Genomic DNA, 14,769 nt, shown 5'->3' on the forward strand with positions numbered 1-14,769 from the left:
GATGAATGTAAGGAAGTTTTCAAACCCTCTATTTTTATATATCTATTTCCAAAAGTGTGTCCCACCCTAAATACTCCTCCCATTGTCCAGAAACTCCAAATTTGGCCCCATCAGACCCATCTCCCAACCTCACATTCAACTTCCTGTAAGTGATTAAATTCATCCTGTAGAATGAAATAAGAAAAAAGGTTAAAATCCCATTTTAAAAACCAGACACCGGCTGGGTGCAGTGGCTCATGCCTGTAATCCCAGCACTTTGGGAGGCCGAGGCAGGCGGATCACGAGGTCAGGAGTTCAAGACCAGCCTAGTCAACGTAGTGAAACCTTGTCTCTACTAAAAACACAAAAAATCAGCTGGGCGTGGTGGCGGGCACCTGTAATCCCAGCTACTCGGGAGACTGAGGCAGGAGAATCGCTTGAATCTGGGAGGCAGAGGTTGCAGTGAGCCGAGATCGTGACACTGCACTCCAGCCTGGGCAACAGTGCGAGACTCTGTCTCAAAAACAAACAAACAAACAAACCAGACACCAATTAACAAACAGCAGATATTCGTTTGTGGGGTATGTCGGGGGGGCGGTGTGGGGGTAGGGGTGGGAATCACACCCAGATTGCCAAGGAATTAGATTCACCCAAAGAAAAAGATCTGGCTCATGTGGGTCTGTGGGGCTGACAGCAGCCCCCGCACTTGACAGAGATGAGGGGAAAGCTGCTTTTATCTCTTTGAAAAGAAGGAAAATGGCTCCTTAATTTAGCAACTATACTGGGCCCAATTCGATGAGCCTGCCTCTGGGAAGTTTGTTTTTATCCCCACCAAGTGCCTACACTTACTTGTTTTAACAAAAGGCCAAATTACGATGGTTTCCAAATCTTCTGTGATCTAATCCCTGGTCCCTTTATGACCTCCTGTTATTCTCGCTTTCCTCACTCTGTCCCACTGGCCTCTTTGCTTTTCCTTAAACAAGCTGGACACATTTGTGCCATAGGACCTTTGCATTTGTACCCTACACCCTCTCATCCTGATATCCACATGGCTTGTTCTCTCTGCAACTTCAGGTTTTATTTGTACTATTCAGCGCCACCTTCCCAGACAGTCTTATTTAAATCTGCCGTGCACCCTTTCCTGCCCCCAACATGCTAATCTCCCTTCCCTGCCTTGTTTTTCTCCATAGCACTCATCATCACTTGACACACTACCTTTTACTTATTTCACTCGACTCTCTCCACTCTAGATCATAAGCCCCATACTGGCAGAGATTTTTGTCTCTTTTTTTGACTGATGTATCCCTAGCACCTACAGTAGTTCCTAAAACATAGCTGATAACTCAGTAAATATTTGTTGACTGAGAAATCTTTAAAGACATTGTGTTTCCCAATACTGGTGCCCATTCCTGCCTCAGATTCATAATGAAATTCACTATCTGCAGCTTCAGATGGCCGTGAACCAAAGTGGTCCAGTCCCTCCCCATCCTTCTACTGACTAGACACCGGAGCAAGCCAGCGTGCCTGATCCCTGTACTGCCACAGTGTGAGTGATGGAGCTCCAGGTACTCACAAGTAGAGGGAAGCAGCCTTCCTTGTTTTGGGTTCCAGTTTGCTTGTATGTGGCCTCACATGCCCTTTCCTTCCCCTTTTTGATGGTCTCTGGTGTATGGCTCCCTCCTTCAGGGACCCGGACCCAGGACTGAGTGCTTCTGTGGCTCTGGTCCTTTCCTCCCTGAGTGGAGCTCTTTTTTTTTTTTTTTGCAGATCCCTGTGCCTTGTCTCCACAAATCGACATCTCCCATCCACCATTCTCATCCAGCCACTGTTATCCCTCCCACATCCACTCTTGCCCACCTCCAATCCACCCTCTACACAACCAGGGCCATGTTCTACATGTAATATGAATCTATTTATGTAAGTTCAAGAACAGGCAAAACTATATACTACCCCAAGGGAATGAATGCCACAAAAGTCAGAATGGTGGTCACTTCTGGGGTAGGGTATCATTGAGGAGGGGCACATTAGGGCCTTCCAAGGTCATAATGACTGGAAAACTAATGAGACAATGTCAGCCTCTCGCCTGAAACCCTGGATGGCTTCCCATGGACTCATCTGCCTGAAAGGCCCTGCATGACTGGGCCTGTGCCCAGCTCTCCTGTCTCCTCTGCCCACTCACACACCCTGACACCACACAAAGGTGACCACTCCCTCTGCCCAGAGCTCTTCCCCTACCCCTTGGCTGGCTGGTTCTTTATCATTTTCCAGGTCTCAGCTTAAGTATCATGTCCTCAAAGAGGTCATCCCTAACCAACTTCCCTGCCACTCCCTACCATTCTTCCCACCTCCTCCCATGGTTTCTTTCAGCATTTTGCTACTTGACTTTGTAGCAATTATTTCAACTTGTATGTTTGCCTGTTTAGTGACTGCACAGTTCTGGGCACAAATTAAGTCTTCAGTGGATATGTCTTGATTGAATGAATGGTTCATTCATCGGTACATCCCAGACTGCATTGATATGATTCCCTGGTTTACTCAAATCTAATCTGATCTCCATGGCCACCAACCTTGGCCCAGACAGATTGGAAATTGCCCTTTGCATTTTTATTTCATCCATGGTGACCAGTCACTCCTGTGGCCCTAGTGAGTTTGACAGTGGCCTGAACTAGGCCTGGTCTCTCCTTACTCCTTTTACTTCAGAAGCAGCTCCCAGCAGAGCCGCGCTGTTTCAAACATAAAATGCTCCATGGTGTTCCTGCATAACCAGTGCAAATAAGCAATGTATCTCTCTCTCAAATCATAATGGTAATCCTTTGATTATGCAAAAACCATGGGGGGAGAGGAATGGAAAATCAGTATATATAAATATTTAATAACATGCTACTCAGAAGTATGGTCTTAAGTGAAATCAGACTACTAAAAGTTCTGGTTATATAAATTACAGATTTGAAAACAATTTGGCACATATTATAGTTGTTTCAGAAACAGCAATAACCAATTCAAGTTGCTCAATTATCCCCGAAGAATGCTATATTCTTCTCTGTTCTTATTAATGAGAAAAGCAAATAAGCAAGTAGTTCATTAGAAAAGCATTTGTGAAACATTAATACATTTAATAACCTATATGATTAAGAAAAACAGCCTCACTTTAAAACAGAGTGAGAGGAGTAATGCAATTGTGGGAATGGAACACTTATTTTGAAATAGTTATAAATTATAGTCCAATATGCATATGTATAGAGTCATATTTAATCTCAGTAAGAATTAATCATTAAAACCTTTTTAAGTGTTAATGCCTGAGATCCTTTATAGGAGAATACTAAAAGCTTAGAAAGATCAGAAGACTCATTATCACATGCAACGTTTTCCAAAGAAATAGGTTGTTTCTTTCACCTTAGGGACCTTGAAATGATTGAAATTAATAACTAAGCACTTTCCAAAAGTTATAGAACAAAAATAAGCCAATCGTTTTCCTTAACTTATAATTATTTTCTTCTATAGGTAACAAAATATAGTCAAAGCAATAGTATTTAATGGTCATATACTCTATGTACTATGTATGTTAAATATAAACAATATTTAATAAACATATACTATAATCTCACTTATTTGGAGATCATATCTATCAAACGCAACCCTGAAACATAGAAGAGAATCAGGAAGTAAGCAAAAGTCAAATAAACCACAAATGTATATACTAGAGTTCATACATTGGACTCATTTGCTCTGATTTTAAACGCTATTCTAACGTAACTTGCTATTTGATTGCCCAACCCATTGTGGTAACCATCAGTGCTCATCATCAGTTTTTTCTGGTTCTCTCCCATCTGGGCCCATGATCATATTACACTGCCTCACTTCCTTGAAATCAGGTGGAGTGCTGTAACTTCCTCTGGCCAGTGAAATATGATTGAAAAGTGCATATATTTCTCACCTTTTACTGATGAGGAAACTGAGACATAGGTTATATAATTAGGCCAAGGTTACCGGTCTAGTGAAGCCAGGATTGTGAGCTCAGCAGTCTGACACAAAGCCCCTATGCTCAAAGACCAAACTATACTGGCCCCCCAATGTTGGCATACTAAGCATTGACAAATTAAGAAAACAAAGTTTTACTAAATGAAAGGAAATGGCCTGTCTTAAGAATTGCTGTAGGTAATCTATACAGCAGTTAATCTGTATAAACAGATTAAGTCCTACCACTTACCCCTGCAAATAGGGGAGACAACAAGTTCAGACTACAAGCCTAGGGCAATTCACAGCATGAATTCTGATTTCTGTGCTCAAAACTATGTAGTAGAGTTGACTTACATGATTATAATTTTAAGCTGGATCTTAATCAGATTGCTTTCATAAGCCAAAGATGTCACAGGGCAAACCTCAAAATTGGAATTCAGCTTGGGAGGTCACATGGGTTCTTGGCTTGTGCAGGAAAGAATTCAAGAGCCAGCAATAAAGTGTAAAGTGACAGAGTAAAGTGAAAGCCAGCAGTAAAGTGACAGAGTAAAGTGAAAGCAACTTTATTAACTAAAGGAATAAAAGGATGGCTACCCCATAGGCAGATAGCAGCATGGGCTGCTTGACTGACTATACTTATGGTTATTTTTTGATTATGTGCTAAACGAGGAGTAGATTATTCATGAGTTTTCTGGGAAAGCAGCTGAGAGTTCCCAGAATTGAGGGTTCCTCTCCTATTTAGATCATATAGGGTAACTTCAGGACAATGCCATGGCATTTGTAACTGTAATTGTAATTGTCATGATGTTGGAGTTTCCATTAGTATGCTAATGTATTATAATTAGTGTATAATGAGCAGTGAGGATGACCAGAGGTTGTTTTCATAGCCATCTTGGTTTTGGCAGGTTTTGGCAGACTTCTTTACCACATCCTGTTTTATCAGCAGTCTTTGTGGTCTGTATCTTGTGAAACAAGTCCTGCTGAATTCCTTTTTCATCTCTCCTCAGAGACTATGCACTCTTCCTTAATCCTAAAAGGTTGTAGAGGGACAGAGGTTTCATCTTCTGTAACTGCTTCATCCTGAACAGGAGCTATCATCTCTATCTGCTCTGGAGGCATAGAGATCTCTCACTACCTTATCTAATGATTTATAGGGACTCAGTCCTTCCTGCAGTGGCACAGGCTGGAACCCTTGAGTCAATTATCATGTTTGTCTGGAACTTTGGTAGCCTGGAAGATATAAACTTTACCCATCTGAATACCTGTTGAATATAACAAATAATTTTTTAAATGAAATAGCACCTAGTGATAATTAATAAAATGCTTAACCCCAGTTTAACAATGCTTATAGGAAGAGATCAATGCCATTTGAAATCTAAGTGAATAGGCTGGAAAACCAGTACCCTATTGTCTGAAATACAAAGCCAAACAGATTTTCAATAAGAGGCGTTTTTGTGGAAACAGAATAAAAACAAAGGTTAATTTTGGGCAAAATCTATCCAGATGTTAGACTTAAAGCATCTTTAGTTACAGAAGAGGAAGGCAGTGGCAATCTGACTCATTTTTCTTGCCTATATTGCAAGGAATAAGCTTTAGCTTGCAGGGTCTCAGGAAAAAAGCTAGTAGTAATTTTAATGAGCTTAACAGAAAAAATAGAAGACAAATGTGAAAGTGTTAGTTTGGGTACTTGTTGCTCAGAAAGAATTTAGAAATCAGTCCAAATTCCAGGGGAAAAAAAAAACACCTCAAAAACATGGACAGGACTAGAATCTAACCACTGAGCTGATAAGTAACTTAAGACACATATGAGAACTTCTAAAGTATAACAAGGTGAATGAAATGTTATCTAACCATAGGCCCCAGCATTCCTCACTAAGACTAAGGAAGGAGTTCTATGGGAAAATCCTTGACAAGCCCTCTTGATATTGTACAGATTATGAGGGAATGAATATTGACTGCCTCTAGTAATCAGAGGATGTGGGAAATGATTCTGTATGAGAAATGGAGAGAATTGTGTTACTATACGTTTGAATATAGGGAGAGGGGAAAAGAGAAAAACAAAAAGTTACATTGGAGAGAAGCCAGAAATATGAATAAAGGCGGAGACTGTACAAGATTAATAGTCAGTGAAATGCCCCATTGGTGGCAGGGGCAAAATCTGTTTTGAGAATGGTGGAGCTGATACTTCATGAGAGGGTGCTTGTTTGTTTGTTTGTTTGTTTGTTTGTTTGTTTTGATGTAAGTTCATAATTTGTCTTTTCAGAAAGAAAGTGGGGAGGGGAGAGAGAGAGAAAGAAGGAAGGAAAAGATGGAGGAAGGAAAGAAAGAAAAGAAAGGGAGAGAAAGAGAGAAAAAAAAGGAAGGAAGCAGGGAAGAAGGGAAGAGGGAAGGAAGCAAGAAAAAAAGAAAGAAACTTCTTCACACTATACTGAATTTATGAATTCTTGATGTGAGTGGATTTTTTTTTTTGGTGTGGAAATTGAGGAGGGAGATGAATTTCACATTTAGCGTGATGACTATATAACAGATACAGCACAAGAATACATAAGAACTCAAAGGCCAAGGTGAGAATATAAACCTGCCAAGGATTTGTAGATATTTTGAAAAAGTCTTTGAATTTCCATAGTATTTCATGAGTTTAGGGGTTCAGGTTGATCTTACCTAGATTTTGAAAGACAAGAAAGCTTCAGTTGACACCTGATTACAGAAATCTTTGGATGGCATAGGGTGGCAAGTCCCAGTTGAATGTTGATAATGTTTTGTTTATTTATTGCTTTTTAACCACTTTTTGGCAACTTAATGGTTTAAACACAAACCGCACATAGAGTCAAAGGGAAGGGACATAGACCCCACCTCTCATAGAAATAGTGTCAAAGAACGTGTGGTCATCTTAATTCACCAGATAATAATTTGGATGTAGTTGCAAAGTACCTGTTAAATTTCAAGATTTTTATAATTCAAAATATGTCATCCTCTGGCAAGGGCACAGGTACCAATATTTAGAGGGAAAGATAGTTTGGGAAACTGCCAAATGAATATCAGTGTTGTCATTATGTACTAGCTAATGAATAATATTTAGACTTATGAATGCCTCTTAATGGCTTGCATTTAAAAATTAGATTGAGATTTAAAGTGTGGTTACTAAAATTAACATTTTAATCTGGGTAATGACATAGAATGATTACATTAAACCTTTGATTTGGGTGAAAAAATGATGAATGAATTTCTCATCCCAAGTTAAGGACCCATTCAAACCACTGGAGAATTGACTTCTTACCTTTGAATAAAACAAAATGCAAAAACGGCATATCTCTTTGGTCAAGAAGTTTAATTAAAAGAGAATTCAGCCAGACATGGTGGCTCACACTTGTAATCCCAGCACTTTGGGAGGTGGAGGCAGGCAGATCACCTGAGGTCAGAAGTTCAAGACCAGCCTGGCCAACATGGTGAAACCCCTTGTCTACTAAAAATACAAAAGTCAGTTGGGTGTGGTGGCATGCACCTGTAGTCCCAGCTACTTGGAGGCTGACTCAGGAGAATCTCTTGAACCCAGGAGATGGAGATTGTAGTGAACTGAGATCAAGCCACTACACTCCAGCCTGGGGAACAGAGCAAGACAAAATCTAAAAAAAAAAAAAAAAAATAGAGAATTCAGCCAAGATGGGCAAGGTCTCAAATTGACCGCAAACTATTGGCACCATTTTTGCTGCAGTGTTTGTGTTTTTGTGTCACATTTTGGTAATTCTTACAACATTTTATACTTATTATTATATCTGTTACAATGATCTGTGATCAGTGATTTTTAATGTTAGTGTTGTAATCCTTTGGGGCACTATGAACTGTGCCCATATAAGGCGGCAAACTTAATGATAAATGTTTTGTGTTCTGACTGCTCTGCTGACCAGCTCTTCCCCATCTCTCTCCCTTTCCTTGGGCCTATCTATTTTCTAAAACACAACAATATGGAAATTAGGCCAAGTAATAACCCTACAATGACCTCTAAGTGTTCCAGTGAAAGGAAGAGTTGCACATCTCTCAGTTTTAATCATAAGTTAGGCATGATTAATCTTAGTGAGAAAGACATGTCAAAAGGTGAGATAGGCTGAAAGCTAGGCCTCTTATGCCAAACAACCAAGTTGTAAATGCAAAGGAAAAGTTTTTGAAGGAAATTAAAAATGCTGTTCCAGTGAACATATGAATAATAAGAAAGTGAAACAGCCTGTTTGCTGATATGGAGAAAGTTTTAGTGGTCTGAAGAAAAGATCAAACGAGCCACAACATTCTCTTAAGCCAAAGCCTAATCCAGATCGAGGCCCTAATTCTCTTTAAATCTATGAAGACTGAGAGAGATGAGGAAGTTGCAGAAGAAAAGTTTGAAGCTAGCAGAGGTTCACGAACTTTAAGGGAAGAAGCCATCTCCAAAACATAAAAGTGTGAGATGAAGCAGCAAGTACTGATGTAGAAGCTGTAGCAAGTTATCCAGAACATCTAGCTAAGATCATTGATAAAGGTTGTTACACTAGACAACAGATTTTCAATGCAGACAAAACAGCTTTCTACTGGAAGAAGATGCCATCTAGGAATTTCATAACTAGAGAGAAGTCAATGTCTTCAAAGCTTCAAAGCATGGGCTGATTCTCTTGTTAGGGGCTATGGTAAGTAGCTGGTGATTTTAAATTGAAGCCAGTGCTTATTTATCATTTTGAAAATCCTCGGGCCCTTAAGAATTATGCTAAATCAAGCCAGAAGCGGTGGTGTACACCTGTAGTCCCACCTACTTGTGAGGCTGAGGTGGGAGGATCACTTGAGGTCAGGAGTTGGAGACCAGCTTGGGTGACAGAGTGAGATTCCCTCTCTAAAAAATAAAAAGTAAAAGAATTATGCTAAATCTACTCTGCCTGTACTGTATAAATGGAACAGCAAAGTCTTGATGACAGCACCTCAGTAAACAGCATGGTTTGCTAAATGTTTTAAGCCTCCCATTGAGACCTACTGTTCAGACAAAAAGATTCCTTTCAAAATATTACTGCTAATTGACAATGCACCTAGTCACCCAAACACTCTGGTGGAGCTGTACAAGGATATTAATGTTGTTTTCATGCCTGCTAATACAGCATTCATTCTGCAGCCCACAAAGAGTAATTTCTATTTGCAAGTCTTATGATTTAAGAAATACGTTTTGTAAGGCTATGACTGCCATAGATAGTGATTCCAACAATGGATCTGGGTAAAATAAATTGAAAATCTTCTAGAAAGGATTCACCATTCTAAATGCCATTAAGAACATTTATGATTCGCTGGAGGAGGTCAAAATATCACCATTAACAGGAGTTTGGAAGAAGTTGACTCTAACCCTCATGTCTGAATTTAAAGGGTTTAAGACTTCAGTGGAGGAAGTAACTGCAGATGTGGTGGAAATAGCAAGAGAACTAGAATTAGAAGTGGAACCTGAATATGTGACTTAATTGTTGCAGTCTCATGATAAAACTTGAACAGATAAGGAGTTGCTTCTCATAGATGAGCAAAGAAAGTGGTTTCCTGAGATGGAATATACACTTGGTGAATATGCTGTGAACACTATTGACGTGAAAACAAAAGATTTAGAATATTACATAAATTTAGTTGACAAAACAGTGGCAGGAATTGAGAGGACTGACTCCAATTCTGAAAGAAGTTCTACTGTGGGTAAAACGCTATCAAGCAGCATTGTATGCTACAGAGAAATATTTCATGAAAGGAAGAGTTAATTGATGTGCAAACCTCATTGTCTTATTTTATGAAATTGCCATAGCTTCAGCAACCACCGCACTGATCTATCAGCAGCCTTCAACATTCAGGCAAGACCCTCCACCAGCAAAAATATTACTTCTTGCTGAAGGCTCAGATGATCGTTAGCATTTCTAGCAATAATGTATTTTTAAATTAAGGTATGTGCATTGTTTTTTAGATATGCTATTACACACTTAATAGGCTACAGCATAGTGTAAATGTAACTTTTATATGCACTGGGAAACCAAAAAACGTGTGTGACTCACTTTAATGCTACATGCACTTTATTGAGGTGGTCAGGAACCAAACTCTCAATATCTCTGAGGTATGCCTGTATTTTATTATTACCCCATGTTTGGCAGGTATCTTTTATACTACTTTCAATTTTAAAAAATGAGTCTTTCTTAGATTTTTTAAAAATATTTTTTATGATCGATTCTGAAGGTCATGATAACAGATCACTCAGCAGACACAGTTATCTGAAGTACCTTTTGAACATTTCATTCTATTATATAGCAGGCAGTGTCTTAAATACTTGACAATAAAAACTGATGATTTCTCAGTTTCAATGCGTCTGTTCAGTTGCCATGTCTTTGAATACTGTCATCATCTTGTTAAGAAATCCTGGAGTATGGTTCTTCACATAGTTAGATGACACTTCTGTCGGGTTATTCCAAATAAATTGGCTTTTCATTCCTTGTGGTTTGTCATCTTTCTTCGTTTAAGGACTACTGCTGAGAGCAAAGCTTCTTTATTTATTTGGAACTCATCAATATAAATTATTTGGGATTTTACTTCAGATCAGCTTAGCTTAAGTCGGCCATCCAGCCTTTACCAAGTGCCACTTTGCCAGCAGAGCAATAAACGTATTCATGCAGCCCTTTTGTGCCCGAGACACTCAGTCTGGATCCTCAGTGGGGTCTTTGTTCCTCCTCGCTCTTAAGTGCTTCTTTACATTTGTGTTCCTTTCTGCTGGTATAATGGTCCATATCTCATTTCAGGAGCAAATGGCTGCCCAAATCCACAACAAATTAACATTCAAGACAATTGGTGCAAGAGATCTGTCTTCCAGCTACTCAGGGACAGTTCTGGGGGCTGCAAGACAAGCATTTGGTTCTGGTCCTGAACTGCATGTACAGAATGGCAAGGCTTGGTCCAGTGGTCCTATCTAATAGCTCTGCCCATTGTTTTTCTTTTGAAATATAGTTAATTGTCTTTTCCTGCTGTGTAAATGCAACACAAAAATGTGACTTCTTTCCTCTCTCTTTCACGGGTCTGATAATTGCCTTATCTGCTTTTTTGTTGTTGTTTTGCTGGAAGCAAGTTCAATCCAAAAGTTAAAGTTGGTACGGTTTTGCAAATAGTGATTTATTTTAGAAACTATAAAAATTTCTTAAGTCAGAGCTCACCAACAAAACCGAGTCAAGAATATTTTCTCAATTAATACCAACACAAAAGATAAATCCATCTATCAGAAATTTTCTTGTGAAAGTTTAATGCTTATCAAGTGTTCTATGGATTAACTGTTTACTTTTGTATGTATGCTTTACACAAACTTTATTTAGCTGTCGAAAACATTAACTGATATGTATGTTATAGTAATATTCTCATAACCTAACAATGTTTCTCATAGAGAATGATAGTATATTTATAAAACAATGTCTTACAAATGCCTCTTTCTTCAAAACTATTATAATGCGTTCAATTAAAGCTTTTTTACTTGATCAAAGGTATTATTATTCAAAAATGTATGATGAACCTAGATACTTGCTATGAAATATATAGTTTGGAATTGTGGAGGAAACTAACTTATCCAGGAAGGTAGGACAATAGTAGTTTTAAATAATATGATTCTGTAATTTGTTAAGATTTATTCTCAACTATAGAAATTTGCCTGATTTTTAGTCATTATCTGTGCCATATATTATTTATGTATATAAAACAGTAACGATTTTCTTTTGAAGACTGACTATGCTAAAAGTAATTAAAAATTACTTTTTTTATATTTCCTTCAATGGCCTCCATAGATTTGTAACAGGTCTTAGGTTAATGAGGTTATGTGACTGTATAAACTTGCTTGGGCTGCCATAACATAACAAAATGCCACAGACTGGGTCGCTGAAACAACAAATACTTATTTTCTTACAGTTCTGGAGGCTAGAAGTTCACAATCAGGGTGCGTATCAGTTCCTTCTTACTCTGCTAGTAAAGGCATACCCAAGACTGGGTAATTTATAAAGGAAAGAGGTTTAATTGACTCACAGTTCAGCATGGCTGGAGAGGCTTCAGGAAACTTAACCATCAGCAGAAGGGGAAGCAAACATGTCCTTCACATGGTACAAGAAGTGCTGAGCAAAAGGGGGAAAAGCCACTTATAAAACCATCAGATCTCATGAGGACTCACTCACTATCATGAGAACAGCATGAGGGTAACTGCCCCCCCATGCTTCAGTTACCTCCCACCAGGTTCCTACCATGACATGTGGAGATTATGGGAACTACAATTCAAGATGAGATTTGGCTGGGGACGCAGCCAAACCATATCAGGGTGCCAACATGGTCAGGTTCTGGTGAGGGCTATCTTTCTGGCTTGCGGATGGCCACCTTCTGTCTGTGTCCTCACATGGTCTTCTATTTCTGTTATTTATATTCCGAACTCCTCTTTTTATAAGGACCCCAGTCGTATTGGATTAGGACACACCCACATGACCTCATTTTACCTTAAGTACCTCTTCAAAGGCCCTGTCTCCAAATACAGTCATATTCTGATGTCCTAGGAATTAGAAATTCAATAAATGAATTGGTGGGGATTGGAGGGCATGATTCCCCTCATAATAGTAGCATTGCTGAAAATATTTCAGACTTGAGGCATTTGGTAAGCTTGACTGATAGAATATTTTGGAAGAAATGTCATTGGGAGATGTTGTGAGGTGGGGGTGAAAGGAGAAACATAGTATTTTGGCATATAGCTTAGCATTTTCCAGATTTGTTTCTAGCCTTCTTAATTTGGGGCATGTAGAAGGAGGGTTGCCAGATAAAATACAGGACACTTAAGTAAGTTTGAATTTCAGATAAACCATAAATCAATTTTAAGTATGCATATGACACAAATAGTGAAAATATTTATTGCTGATCTGAAATTCAAGTTTAACTGTGGGTGTCCTCTATTTTTATTTGCTAAAACTGGTTATCCTACCTACACTGCATACTTTATGCTCATATATAAGGCATATCATGATTTCATTGAAAAAAATGCACTAATTCAGGCCACTAATAATACAAAGAGTAAGACATATGGGAAGTGGAGACACTTTTTTAAGATCGTTTCATTTTTTATTCCTTGATTCATTAAATATTTACTAAGTGCCAACTAAGTATCAACCATACTCCCAGGGATAGGATATACCTTCATGACCAAAACTAGACCAGTCCTTGCCTTCAAAGTGCTTACAGTCTAGTGGGGGAGGCAGGTGATGAATAAGCTAACAGGTAACTCCAATTGTGTGAGTGGCATGAAGGAAACAGCCTATTAACTCAGAGAATAATGGAGTTAACAAGGGCTGATTTCTCATGGTGGTCAGGGAATAATTCATTGAAGGGGTGACATTTAACTTAATTTCAGAAGATGATACCAATGAGGTGATGAGGACAGGGAAGCTCTGAGGTAGAAAAGCGCTTTGTGTATAAATGAACAAAAATGAGTGTGGCCAAGTGTGTAGAAGACGGATCACAGGCAGCATGAAGTTTAGTTTGAGAACGTACCAACAGCCAGATGGTGCAGGACCTGTCCAGTCACCATCCAGGCTTTGGACCTAACCTCATGAACCTTAGGTCTGTGACCAATCTGTGGATGCCATTGAAGGAAATACAGCAAAAGTGCAGTGGGAAGACACTGGTGACTTTTCAGCTGGGAGATGGCATGATTTGATTTCTACTTTTTAAAGATCACTCTGGCTGATGTGTACCGAGGAGATTGGATTAGTATCCGGTTGATACTAATTGATTGGATGGAGTGGCACTTACGGAGCTGGGGAAGACTGAGAGAGAAATGGGTTTGTGCGGTATATTAGTTTCCTGTGGCTGCTGTAACTAATTACCACGGTCTTAGTGGATTAAAACAGTGCATACTTATTATCTTACAATCCTGCAGGTCAGATGTCTGAAATGGGTCTTACTGGGCAAAATTCAAGATGTATGTAAGGCTGCATTCTTCTGGAGACTCTAGGGGACAATCTATTTCCTTGCCTTTTCCATAGAAAACCTACCTGCATTCTGTGGCTCATGGCTGCTTCCATTTCAAAGTTAGCAATGGCTAGTCAAGTCTTTCTTACATATCATCACTCTCATTCTCCTGCCTCCTTCTTTCACTTATAAGGACCCCTGTGATTACATGAAGCAAAGCCAGATAATCCGAGATAATCCATCTCAAGGTGACAAGATTAGCAACCTTAATTCCATCTGCAACCTCAGTTCCTCCTTGTGACATATCATATTCGCAGATTCCAGTGACCAGGACATGGACATCTTGTGGGGGAGCATTATTCTGTCTATCACATATGGGAAAATCTGCATGTATATTTAGACGTGTTAAATTTGAGAAGCCAGTGAGTTGACCAAGTTGGAAGTTAGTAATGTAGGCAGACGAATATGTGAGTGCAAAACTCAAAGAGATTTGAAAGTTACCAACACAGAGATGGTGTATAAAGCCATGAGAGTGTATGACATCACTGAAGAAGAGACTGAACCTAGAAGCTTCCACATTTACAGTTAAGGTAGAGGATGAGGGGCCAAAAAAAAAGAAATAGGATGAAAACCAAAATAATGTGGTGTCATGGAAGCCCAGAAAGGAGACTTTTCAAAATAGAAGCGAGTGCTCTCCCAAATTTAATACTGCTGCAAAAGGCAATTGCAGATTCATCAATGGATTTGTTGGCAAGAAATTGAAAGCCTTGACACGAGCTGTTTCAGTGGAGAAGTGGGGGCAGAACCAAAACTGAGGCATACTGAGGAGTGAATGGGACATGGCCAGTGACTATAAGTGATGGGGAAAAGTCCTATGTGACC

The 14,769-nt window shown here is 39.2% G+C and overlaps 1 protein-coding gene and 1 pseudogene across 1 annotated transcript in view; both read left to right on the forward strand.

Annotated features, from left to right (window-relative positions):
• The window catches only part of PDE11A (phosphodiesterase 11A), a 433,775-nt gene that overhangs the window by 272,770 nt on the left and 146,236 nt on the right, over positions 1-14,769 (forward strand). The gene's annotated exons all lie outside the window — the stretch shown is intronic.
• On the forward strand, positions 7,929-9,831 carry LOC131383813 (tigger transposable element-derived protein 1-like; annotated as a pseudogene).

Source organism: Hylobates moloch, unplaced genomic scaffold (genome assembly GCF_009828535.3).
Source record: "Hylobates moloch isolate HMO894 unplaced genomic scaffold, HMol_V3 SCAFFOLD_1, whole genome shotgun sequence".
Classification (NCBI taxonomy): Eukaryota; Metazoa; Chordata; class Mammalia; order Primates; family Hylobatidae; genus Hylobates; species Hylobates moloch.